Source organism: Neoarius graeffei, chromosome 1 (assembly GCF_027579695.1).
Source record: "Neoarius graeffei isolate fNeoGra1 chromosome 1, fNeoGra1.pri, whole genome shotgun sequence".
In the NCBI taxonomy this organism is placed as follows: Eukaryota; Metazoa; Chordata; class Actinopteri; order Siluriformes; family Ariidae; genus Neoarius; species Neoarius graeffei.
Genome location: NC_083569.1, coordinates 106,456,751 through 106,468,794, shown reverse-complemented (window position 1 = coordinate 106,468,794; position 12,044 = coordinate 106,456,751). Strand labels below are relative to the sequence as shown.

General features: G+C 44.0%; 1 pseudogene; it reads right to left on the bottom strand.

Annotated features, from left to right (window-relative positions):
- Positions 1 to 882: 882 nt before the first annotated feature.
- LOC132885795 (E3 ubiquitin-protein ligase RNF138-like) overlaps positions 883 to 12,044 on the bottom strand; it is a 15,379-nt pseudogene continuing 4,217 nt past the window's right edge.

Here is a 12,044-nt window from a genome sequence, read left to right as displayed (position 1 = left end):
AAAGCTCGGACAGGTACGGAGCAGCTCGTCTCAATTCAGATAAGAGCATATTTCATTATGGAAGTACGGTGGACTGTTCCTTTAATCTTACCAATCTTTGATGAAGCCACAGATGATGCAGATTTGTAAAGAGATGTTTCACTCAATTTTAAACTGAACTAGAAATTCATTCTTAAAATGCAAAAAAGCTTAAGTTTTTTTTAAATGCAGAAAAAGGGAAAAACTCAAATATTTTTGTTTTATTTTATATTTGCTGTGTTGACAAAAATAAACCCTGAAATTAATTGATTGTCCATTTATCTGCTTCTACATTTTATACCATTTAAATGAAATAAGACAATTATATCTGCATTCATAAAACCTAATATCAACATGAGTATTCAGTACATTTGTCTTTGTTCAAGTATGACATCTCGCAGTATGTGTTTTAAGAAGTTTTATTGCCATAAATGTAAATGCTGTAAAGCAAACAAAAAAGTAGAACTATCAGAAACTGTAATCTCTTTCAGAATATGCAAAACTGCTCCACAAATCAAAAAACGTTCCTGAGATTTTTAAAACATCAATTAGGAATCAAAGCAAATTGAAGGTCTGTTTACTCCCTCAAGAGTAAAAGCTGTTAAAGTCAGAACTAATGTACAGCCACTGTGTGATTACAGTCAACATTCCATTACAGGAATATGAACATCTGTGTACAGAAAAAATGACTGGTTTAAGACAAACGTTTTCGTAAAATTGTCACTTAAAGCTAAAATGTCCACCATAATGCACTGATTTCTGTGCAGAAGAAGTAGAAGAGGAGTTCAAATGATGACCATTGATGTGTTTTTCAGCAATTGGCTAAAGTGTGGATGCTCTGGCGAGGCAGAAATAAATGATTTTTCAAAACTGCTGGACTGATATCAGTAGCATCAAGGAGATCTGCATCTCTTGAGCCTCACTTCCATTCTGTAAGAATAACACAAGGGTCAAGAAATCTTAGTATGTATAAACATGAATTAATAATCAAAAACAGAGATTATTTCCATGTAACGGCACATCCTGAAGTGTTTTATTCGTCTTACACCTCAACAATTTTCCAGTGTGAGAAAACTAAAAACAAAAAACAAACAAAAAAAACCCAGCTAAAATTATCTCCACTTCTAGTACTTTTTAGGGTTTCCACCTCACCATATTATATAATTCTGTCAGGACCACTTTCATCAAAGAACTTAATTTACATTGCAACAAGTTGGATTTGGTGGGTTGCTCTGTTCTGGGACCTCCCTGCCCTTCCACATGCATATGTGGTGCCATGTTGCAAGCACAGGGGACAGCGGGTACATCGCAAACTGTAAACAAATCCAAATCAGCAGTCAGAAGACATAGTTGGGGATGGGCAAGGGCTGGTCGATCCGTGAACTGAGTGTCAAACGACAGGCAAGGAAACGGAGTTGGAAAATAAATGTAAACAAAGTCAAAGCACGAGTAGTCAGGCAGAAAGTCAGAAGGCTTGGTATGGTCAGATACGGAGACACAGAACGATACTTCACAACAGGTGTTTGTGACTGCTGAACTTGTATAGGGAAGTGATTACTGGCAAATAGGTAGCAGGTGCACTTCTGAGTATTCCAGAGATGAGAGGTGCTGTGTTGCTTGGGAGTTGTAGTCCAGAGCAGCCATGTTTGGAAGCTGCTCCGAACTCAGGTTTTCAGCGCTGTTACTGACATGTGGAAAGCCTTGGGACAGGTAAAGCACACCTCCCTGCTCTACCATGTGCCAACATGGAATGGCTAAATCAGGGAGAGCCACAGCAACCCCCCCACCACCATAGGGTACAGAACAGAGCAGGCATCAATGACAACAGAGATGACATTGATAAAGGTTGAAATATGGGACCTCCCTGCCCTTCCACATACCTACGTGGGAAGCCTTGAGGCAGGGAGAGCACACCACCCTGCCCTTCCATGTGCCTACATGGAAAGGCTAAAACAAGGAGAGCAGCAGCAAAGACTGTTTCTGTTAGGAGGTCTGTGTAAGACTGAAGCACCCACCCCTTAATTATATGATTAATTTAAAAAGAAGTGGGAAGATAAAAGGGAGATGTACATCACTGCTTGTGGTTTCTCTCTCTTAAGGCCATTTACTGGGAGATGAATAGATAGGTTTTCAAGTAGGCTGAAGGTAGATGGATCCAAAAGCGTGGATGAAATTGAATTCCTGTGACAAGTCCTTTAATGGAGGATGGCTGCCTTTATGGGATTTGAAACAGTGAACTATAAAGGCACTGAGATGTGAAGTGAAGAACGTTGATTGCATTGTTAGGATGACATCTATCAAGGGGTTGGATATGTTAGGCAGTAAATGAACGGCCAGTTCTCGAAGTTGATGTGTTGGAAGCAGAAAAATGGGCAAGTGTAAGGATCTTAGCCTCTTTGACAAGGGCCAAATGCAATGGTTAGATGACTGGGTCAACACATCTCTAAAATTGTATGTCATGGGGGTGTTCTGGGTATGCAATGATTATCTATCAAAAAGTGGTCCAAGGAAGGACAATCAGCGAACCACAGAAGAGCACCTGTAGCACAACTTGCTGAAAAGTTAATGCTGACTATTATAGAAAGGTATTTGAAGGCACAGAGCATCACGTTTGCTTTGTATGGACTGAGTTGCTGCAGACTGGTTAGGGTGCTCATGCTGACTCCTGTCCACCAAAGAAAGTACCTACAATAGGCATGTGAGCATCAGAACTGGACCATGAAGCAATGGAAGAAGGTGGCCTGGACTGGGTCGTGAGCAGGCATCAATGATACAGAGAGCACACCTCCCTGCCCTACCATGTACCTACATGAAAAGGCTAAAGCAGGGAAAGCTGCAGCAAACCCCCCCCCCAAAACCACCACACCAGTCAGACCTCCCTGGCTTTCCATGCTTTCATGGAAGCGCCAACAGGAGGAGCTCACTGAACTATTAGTAGGAAGCAAGTTAAACCCAGATGAAATACAATGAGGCGAGTTGAAGCTTCACAGATTGCTAGTTGGGGTAACATAGCGAGCAAGTTTATACAGAGAGCCTGAGCAGCTGTGCAATAACATTTATTGTTTAATCTAACACAATTTGAATGAATGGGGCAGGTCAGGCCGGATGGTGCTGCCTCCGGACACAGTTGGCAAAATTCTGAAATTCAAAGCAGGTCAAGAATTGGCCATTTGTTGTCCAAGCCTGGAATATGGGCTGTTCAGTGATGAAATTACGCAATGCAGAGGACCATGTGAGGCACATCACGAATCTATTAATAACAGAACTGAGGAGCACCCTTTGTTAATGATGTTTACAGCTGCCTCATTGTCACAAAACAGAATTTGCCTCTTGACCAGTGTTTACCCCATAGATTCCATTAGAGCAGTGGAAGAAATGTTAGCTGAGAAGGATGACAATTCTTCTGGCCATGCATCAGCAGACCGCTGATTATAGTTTGCATGTTCTTCCTGTGTCTGCATGGGTTTCCTCTGGGTGCTCCGGTTTCCCCCATAGTCCAAAGACATGCATTAGTTCAGCAGGGGGAGGTACCGGTGTGGCATTAGCAAGAGCAGCTGTCACAGAGCCATCTACGTCATCACCGCATCAGAGTGAGGAGCAGCAGGCTCCTCCTCCCTCTCTCGGGGAATCCCTCGTGGATTTCCCGTTAGAGCAGTCGCGAGACGAGACTCTGCGGCATGCGTTTGACCAAGTGAGAGTAATCGATGGTCAAACGCTCCAGCCAAACGCCACCCCGTTCTTCCCCTATTTTTCCATTATTAAGGATAGATTATACCGAGTGACGCAGGACACTCAGACTAAGGAGCCGATCACACAGCTTTTGATCCCAAAGAGCCGCCAGGAATTTATATTCCAGGCGGCTCACTTTAATCCCATGGCTGGATACTTGGGGCAGGATAAGACACTAGTCCTGGTTCTATTGGCCAGGGATTCGCGGCGATGTCCATAGGTGGTGTACGGCGTGCCGCGAATGCCAGTTAGTAAATCCAGCGGCCATTCCAAAAGCGCCTTTGCGCCCTCTGCCATTAATCGAGACCCCGTTTGAAAGAATTGGGATGGATCTCGTCGGGCCATTAGATCGGTCAACACGAGGATATCGCTTTATTTTAGTTCTGGTGGACTATGCAACGCAATATCCGGAAGCAGTGCCTCTTCGCAATATCTCAGCACATAGTATTGCGGAAGCACTCTTCCGCGTCATCTCCCGAGTTGGAATCCCCAAAGAGATTCTGACTGATCAAGGCACTACATTTATGTCACGCACACTGCGCGAACTGAATGGGTTACTGGGAATTAAGCCGATCCGCACCAGCGTTTATCATCCACAAATGGACGGCTTAGTCGAACGGTTTAATCGCACCCTCAAAAACATAATTAGAAAATTTGTAAGCGAGGACGCACACAACTGGGATAAATGGCTCGAGCCCCTGTTATTCGCAGTGCGAGAGGTCCCACAAGCCTCCACGGGGTTCTCCCCATTCGAATTATTATATGGGCGTAAGCCGCGGGGCATTCTAGATGTACTGTGGGAAAATTGGGAGGAGGGACCTTCAACGAGCAAAAACGAAATTCAATACGTTATCCACCTGCACGCAGAACTCCACACACTCATACACCTAACCCAGGAGAATTTGCGGCAGGCCCAAGAGCGGCAAATCCGCCTGTACGACAGGGGCACGCGCCTTAGGAAGTTCGCACCGGGAGATAAAGTACTCGTGCTGTTGCCCACGTCGAGCTCCAAATTGATTGCCAAGTGGCAAGGACCCTTTGAGGTCACACGGCGAGTCGGGGACGTCGACTATGAGGTGGGGCGTTACAGATTTAGCACCTCATTCTGCTAAAACTTTGGAACGAGGAGGTCCCCACAGCGTTGGTGTCGTTGGTTCCAGAGAAGGCGGAGCTGGGGCCGGAGGTTCAAAAGGGAACATTAACTACCACTCCGGTCCCCTGTGGAGACCACCTCTCCCCGACCCAACTCACGGAGGTTGCCCAGTTGCAGACAGAATTTTCTGACATGTTCTTGCCCCTGCCCGGCTGCACCCACCTCATAGAACACCACATTGAGATGCCCCCAGGGATGGTAGTGCGCAGCCGCCCTTACAGGCTGCCCGAACACAAAAAAAGGTGGTTCGGGAAGAACTTGAGGCCATGCTCAACATGGGCATTGTTGAGGAGTCCCACAGTGACTGGAGCAGCCCGGTGGTCTTGGTTCCCAAGGCCGACGGGTCGGTCCGGTTCTGTGTGGACTATAGAAAAGTCAACACAGTGTCTAAATTCGATGCATACCCAGTGCCTCGTATTGACGAGTTGCTTGATTGACTAGGCATGGCTCGTTTTTATTCGACACTGGATTTGACAAAGGGATATTGGTAGATCCCCTTGACTCCATTATCCCGAGAGAAAACGGCCTTTTCCACACCGTTTGGCTTACACCAGTTTGTCACACTTCCTTTTGGGCTGTTTGGGGCGCCCGCTACGTTCCAGTGGCTTATGGATAGGGTCTTCCGCCCCCACGCCACCTATGCAGCCGCATACCTGGACGATATCATAATCTATAGTAATGACTGGCCACAGCATTTAGAACACCTAAGGGCCGTCCTTAGGTCACTGGGGCGAGCGGGTCTCACAGCCAACCTGAAGAAGTGTGCGATTGGGCGGGTGGAAGTACGGTATCTGGGCTTCCACTTGGGCAATGGGCAGGTGCATCCCCAAATTAATAAGACAGCAGCGATTGCGGCCTGCCCAAGGCCCAAGACCAAAAAGGGGGTGAGACAGTTCCTGGGGCTGGCTGGCTACTATTGTAGGTTTATACCTAATTATTTGGAAGTCACCAGCCCGCTGACTGATCTCACTAAAAAGGGGGCACCAGATCCGATCCAGTGGACGGAGCAGTGCCAGCGGGCTTTCTCTGAGGTAAAGGCTGCACTGTGTGGGGGGTCACTGTTACACTCCCCTGACTTTTCTCTCCCCTTTGTTTTGCAGACGGACGCATCGGACAGAGGGCTGGGGGCTGTTCTGTCCCAGGAGGTGGAGGGGGAGGATCGTCCAGTGCTGTACATCAGCAGGAAGCTGTCGGTGTGTGAGGACTGCTACAGCACCATAGAAAAGGAGTGCCTTGCCAACAAGTGGGCGGTCCTCGCCCTCCGCTACTACCTACTGGGACGCCCTTTCACCCTCTGTTCAGACCACGCGCCCCTCCAGTGGCTCCACCGCATGAAGGATGCCAACGCGCGGATCACCCGTTGGTATCTGGCACTCCAGCCGTTTAAATTCAAGGTGGTCCACAGGCCGGGGGCGCAGATGGTCGTGGTGGATTTCCTCTCCTGTCGGGGGGGGAGGCGGCTGCAGGCTGGACGGCTCCCCGGCCTGAGTCAGGCGGTGGGGGTATGTGGCAGTGGGGGCGTGGTCAAGCGTCGGTCTATGAATGGAGGGCGGAGTCAGGGAAGGTAAGTGGCAGAATCACTGCACCTGATGTAAGTTAACCTGTGTTTGTGTGTCTTCCCCAGTGACCGTGCCCCATAAAAGAAGAGAGAGAGCAGAGAAAGGGAGCTCTCTCCCCAATCAGAACACTTGTATGTGTGTGTGCGTGCGTGTGTGGCTGAGAGAGTGTGAAAAGCTGAAAAGCTATAAATAAAAAGAGTTTTGAGAACTCCGTTCTGGCCTGCTGTGCTTCTGTGCTCCACCCACCCACTCTGATTCCTACGGTTATCTATTTACACACATGTTCGATAAATTATTTTGGTGGAAGATCTGTAGAAAAATGAGCTTGGTGGAAGACCTCCAGAAAAATTTGTTTGGTGGAGGGTCTCAACATAAAATATTTTGGTAGAAGATCTGGAGATAAATTAGTTTGGTGCAAGAACTCTGAAGAGTTTAAGTTGGTTAAAGAGCTCTGAGAAAACAAAGTTTGGATCTTACGATTGGAGTGCAGTCTTGATAATGTGGGAAAATACAGTGTTCCATCAGGGCTATGTTACTGAGGTCCATGAGTGAGCAGTAAGGACAAGGGTACACTCTCCCTGCACTGGACACACACATGCACAAAAACAATCAGAAGCACAATAATCATATAGGCATATTTATATGTCTTCCATTAGTCCTATACTGTATATAAGAGGTTCTCCCTGCCTAGGAGTCTGTGAAGCAGAGCCAGGGGGTACAACTACTACTCAAATTCACAGCGAACAATACAACCCCTGGCAAAAAAATATGGAATCATTACTCTTAAAGGATCTTCATTCAGCTGTTTTACTTTGTAGCAAAAAAACAAAAATCACAGATATGACACAAAATTATTTTATTTAACAGTTGAACATTCTGGCTTTGTAAAATATACCTAAAAAAATTCAATTAAGTTGTTGTGATTAATGACTTTTTTTTTTTAAGATCAAGTAGAGGAAAAAATTATGGAATCAGTGATGAGAAAAAATGATGTAATCATGAACCAAAAAAAAAAAAAATCACAATTCGTACTTTGTTGCACCTCCTTTGGCTTTTATGACAGCTTGAATTCTTTGAGGCGTGGACTTCACTAATGAAAAACAATATTCTTTATCAGTCAGGTTCCAACTTTCTTGTATAGCAGTGGACAGACCAACTTTGCAGGATGGAGCCGCATCATGGACCATTTTTATTTTTTTTTTTTCATTTTCCACCATCAATTTCAATTGGATTGAGATCCAGACTGTTTGCTGGCCATGTCATTGAGTTGATCTGCCTTTCCTGAAGAAAAAAGTTTGAATGATCTCTGCTCTGTGGCAAGATGCATCGTCATCATCCTGAAAAATGACTTCATCACCACCAAAAGTACTTTTGATTGGCGGAATGAGAAAAGTGTCTACAATTTCAATGTACACCTGTGCATTTACTATAGAGATAATTAATGACTGCCACCTCCACAGGTCCTTTACCTGACATGCAACCCCATATCATCAACGACTGTGGAAATGTGCTTGTTTTCTTCAGGCAGTCATCTTTAGACAGTACGTTTCATTGGAAGGGCACCAAACAAAAGTTCCAGCATCATCTCCTCAGCCAATGCAGATTCGTGATTCATCACTGAATATCACTTTTATCCACAGTCCATGACGGCATCTCTTCAGCCCACTGGAACCTTGTTTTCTTCTGTTTAGGTGTTAACGATGGTTTATGTTTGGCTTTTCTGTATGTAAATCCCATTTCCTTCAGCCAAATTCTTACAGGTCGGTCACAAACATTGACTCCTGTTTCTGCCCATTTGTTTTTCATTTCTTTTGTTGTGCATTTTCTATTTTTAAGCCATATTGCTTTGAGTTTCCTGTCCTGACGCTTTGATGTCTTCCTTACTCTACCTGTCTGTTTCCCTTTTACAACCTTCCCATTTTGTTTGTACTTGCTCCACATTTTAGACACAGCTGACTGGGAACAACCAACATCTTTTGCCACACTCCATCAGTGCGTTTACATGCAAATCGAGCTACTGTCGGTAATCGAGCTAAGGGTCCCAGCAGAGGTGCCAGAGAAATCCAATCCTACATGCACACAAGGAAATCGAGCTATTGTGTGAGGTACATTGTGCACCCGAGCCACAGGTGGCGCTACACGCCCCATCGTGTTGGTACACTTCTGGTTGTCATCATGAAGAAGAGCTATTCAAGAGTATAAACAAAGTTATACATTGCTCCAGAAGTGCACGTTTCTGCTCGCCATTTTCTCTTCTTCGTTTGTTCGTTCTCCTTGTTCCTCCTGACCTCTTCTGCTGCTCGCTACTACTACTGTTGTCATGCCGACCGAGGCTGTTGTGTTTCCCGCTTGTGGTCTCGTCACTCGTCACTTCCGGAAGGGGCAGTGCTGAAGTAAGTAGCTCGACTACGTAGCTCGATAGGGTTTACATGCACTAAGTAGCTCGGCTACAACCGCATAATCTAGGTCGCGTAGCTCGATTACGAGAAATCCATTTTGGTTCGATTTCAGCCGAGCTAAGGTGTTTCCATGGCATTTAGAACTTCGATTTCAGTCAAGCTACGGCAGAAATTCGATTTTCTCTATGTGCATGTAAACGCAGTGCATGTTGAATTCCCTTCTTTAAGGAGTTTTATAATCCTTTCCATTGTTTCAGCTGACAGCTCTCTTGTTGGGGCCATGTTTCCTGTCAAATCAGCCAGGTGCAACAGCTCATTAAGGACTACAAGCACTCTCTTAACTGCAGACTAATTTGCATATTTAGGCTTGTGTGCGTATTTGTTTTAGAAATGCAAGTTAATGGGTGATTCCAATTTTTTTTCCTCATTAAATGAGTGATTCCAAAATGTTTCCCTCTAATTGATCTTAAAAAAATATCTAGACTGCATTTCTGCAGAGAAAATGCAAAGTGTGCTTGCTGAGCTGTAGCAGAACAGCTATCATGCTAACATGCTAAAAGGTAACATGTTATCAGCTAGCATGCCAACATGCTAATGCTAACATGCGATCAGCTAGCATACCAACATGCTAATGCTAACATGCCATCAGCTATCATGCTAACATGCGAATGCTATCATGCTAATGCTAACATGCTAACATGCGAATGCTAACATGCTATCAGCTAGCATGCTAACATGCTCATGTTAACACGTGAATGCTAACATGCTATCAGCTGACGTGCTAATGCTAACATGCTATCAGCTAGCATGCTAACAGGCAAATGCTTCGCGCTGCTTTGTGCAGCTTTGTGCAGTTAAAGTGCCATTAATTGCAACAATTTCATTTAATTTTTTGAGGTATATTTCACAAAACCAGAATGTTCAGCTGTTAAATTAATTTTGTGTCATATCTGTGATTTTTTTTTTTTTTGCTACATAGTAAAACAGCTGAATGAACATCCTCCAAGAGTAGTGATTTTTTTTTCCTTTTGTCAGGGGTTGTTTATGGTGTGCAAACACAGTCGCTACCACATGTTTAAATGGAAATGATAAGATTTAAAGAAAATCTGATCTTTTGTACCAAGAACTCAACATCAAATATAAAGCGTGATCTAGAAATAAATCTGATTATTTTTTTCGCGGTCTGGTTTCCATCAAATCCTGCGCTCTGATTGGCTGGCGAGTGGGTCCGTATCCTACGGTACGGACCCCAGTTACGGACCTCTGGCGACACGCTCATTCACAACAACAAACATAGTAGCAATTTTTGTTAACATTTATTTTCGCATTTCTCAGGAGAACAGCATTAATTTTACAGCATGGATAGCGATAACGACAGTGTTCACAGTGAAAGCAAGTTTTACTACCCTGAGGAAGAAATAAAAGAAAACATTTCAGGAGAAAGCTAAAAACCTGTAACTGTTGCTAACGCCGAGCAAAAACATGGCTGAATCCTGAATGACTCAATTTTGTATAAATAGGGGACTACATAGGCAGCAAAATGTAGTTTTTTCCCCTGCCATGGAAGTGCACTTGTATACCGAGGAGGAAGCCATTTGCATTACAGCCGTGAATGAGGATTCAAAATGGCGGCTCGGCTCAGTTTTCCCTTTCGGGCGCTCTCGTTTTCTGTTAGAATTTGGTAAAGAAAAAATAAATATATTATTTACCAGCTTAAGGTCGGTCCGTATGGCGAAATACCGTGACCACGGCTTTGAATACTGACCTCCGCCCAGAGGGCCTCGCTCAGTACTTTCAAGACCTCGGTCACCGTATTTCACGATACAGACCTCCCAGCTGCTAAATAACATAAGATATATACACATCTTGAATACATATATCTATTCAAAAGAATGAATATTTCCTTTCTTTGGTTAAGATTCCAAAACATTGTTTATTTTCAATTAATCCCAGATTTTCGAAGTGGGTTCAGAGTTTTAGACGCCACTGTATAAAATACAAAGATATCAAAGCTGTATGAGAAGAAAGTCATCTCAAAGGGTGTGTGATCACAGTGTGTGAGATAATTAATAACACTGATAAGATCACAGCAGGGTTAATAGCGAAAACAAGACAAACGAGGCTTTAATATTACTTTTAGAAACCTTATCGAAAAACATCTGCTCTACTTGTACTCAACGATGGCTGGCGAGATGATTGCTCAGTTCGACAATAAAACATTGAGTCAGTCATTACTCAATTATCACAAGGTCTTACTGAAATCCATGAAACGTACAGCCGTCACACATTTTGTGTAATTACGTAGCATGTTGATTGGACATCATGTGTTTCGTCTATGTACTTTTAGTTTCTCCTGAGGTGATATTAGCATGTCGATTACATAGTGATGGAGTTTGAAAGTGTTCACATACCTGTCTGTTAGTGTATGAATGGGGAAGGGGATGTTGTGGGTAAATACACTGCGTTCTGGGAAGTGTAGAGGTTGGACAAGAAACGGTAGTGTGGGTTCACTGATAGGACCAAATTCCTCTATGTACTTCCAACAGGTTCTGTAGTGGAGCCTCATCTTGCTGAGAAATTCCTGGAAATATAAAGACGAAATATGAACGGGAATGTGTGCGCTGATCACAAATTTGTCCTTTCAAATTCCTTCGATCTATAATGTCAGCTTTACGTCCTCTAATGAGCGAGGACATGCTCATATTATAGTTGGTGGAAATTAAACAACTGGAGAGAAACTACAGGACTTCCCCATGATGTGATGACATTTATATACAGTATAAATATACAGTGGCATGCAAAAGTTTGGGCACCGTTGCTGAAAATGTCTGTTACTGTGAATAGTTAAGTGAGCAGAAGATGACCTGATCACCAAAAGGCATAAAGGTAAAGACGAGACATTTCTTTTCAGCGTTTTCTGCAAGATTTGTGTATTATTTTTGTTTTGTACAATTGGAGAGTGGAAAAAAAGAAAAGGAACACCATGTGAAAGTTTGGGCACCCCAATACATTTGAGTTCTCAGGTGACTTTTCCCAAGGTTCCAGACCTTAATTAGCTTATTGAGCTGTGGCTTGTTCAAATTCTTCATTAGGAAAGGTCAGATGATGCAGATTTCAAAGCTGTATAAATTCTCTGACTCCTCAAACTTGTCCCTAAAATCAACAGCCATGGGCTCCTCTAAGCAA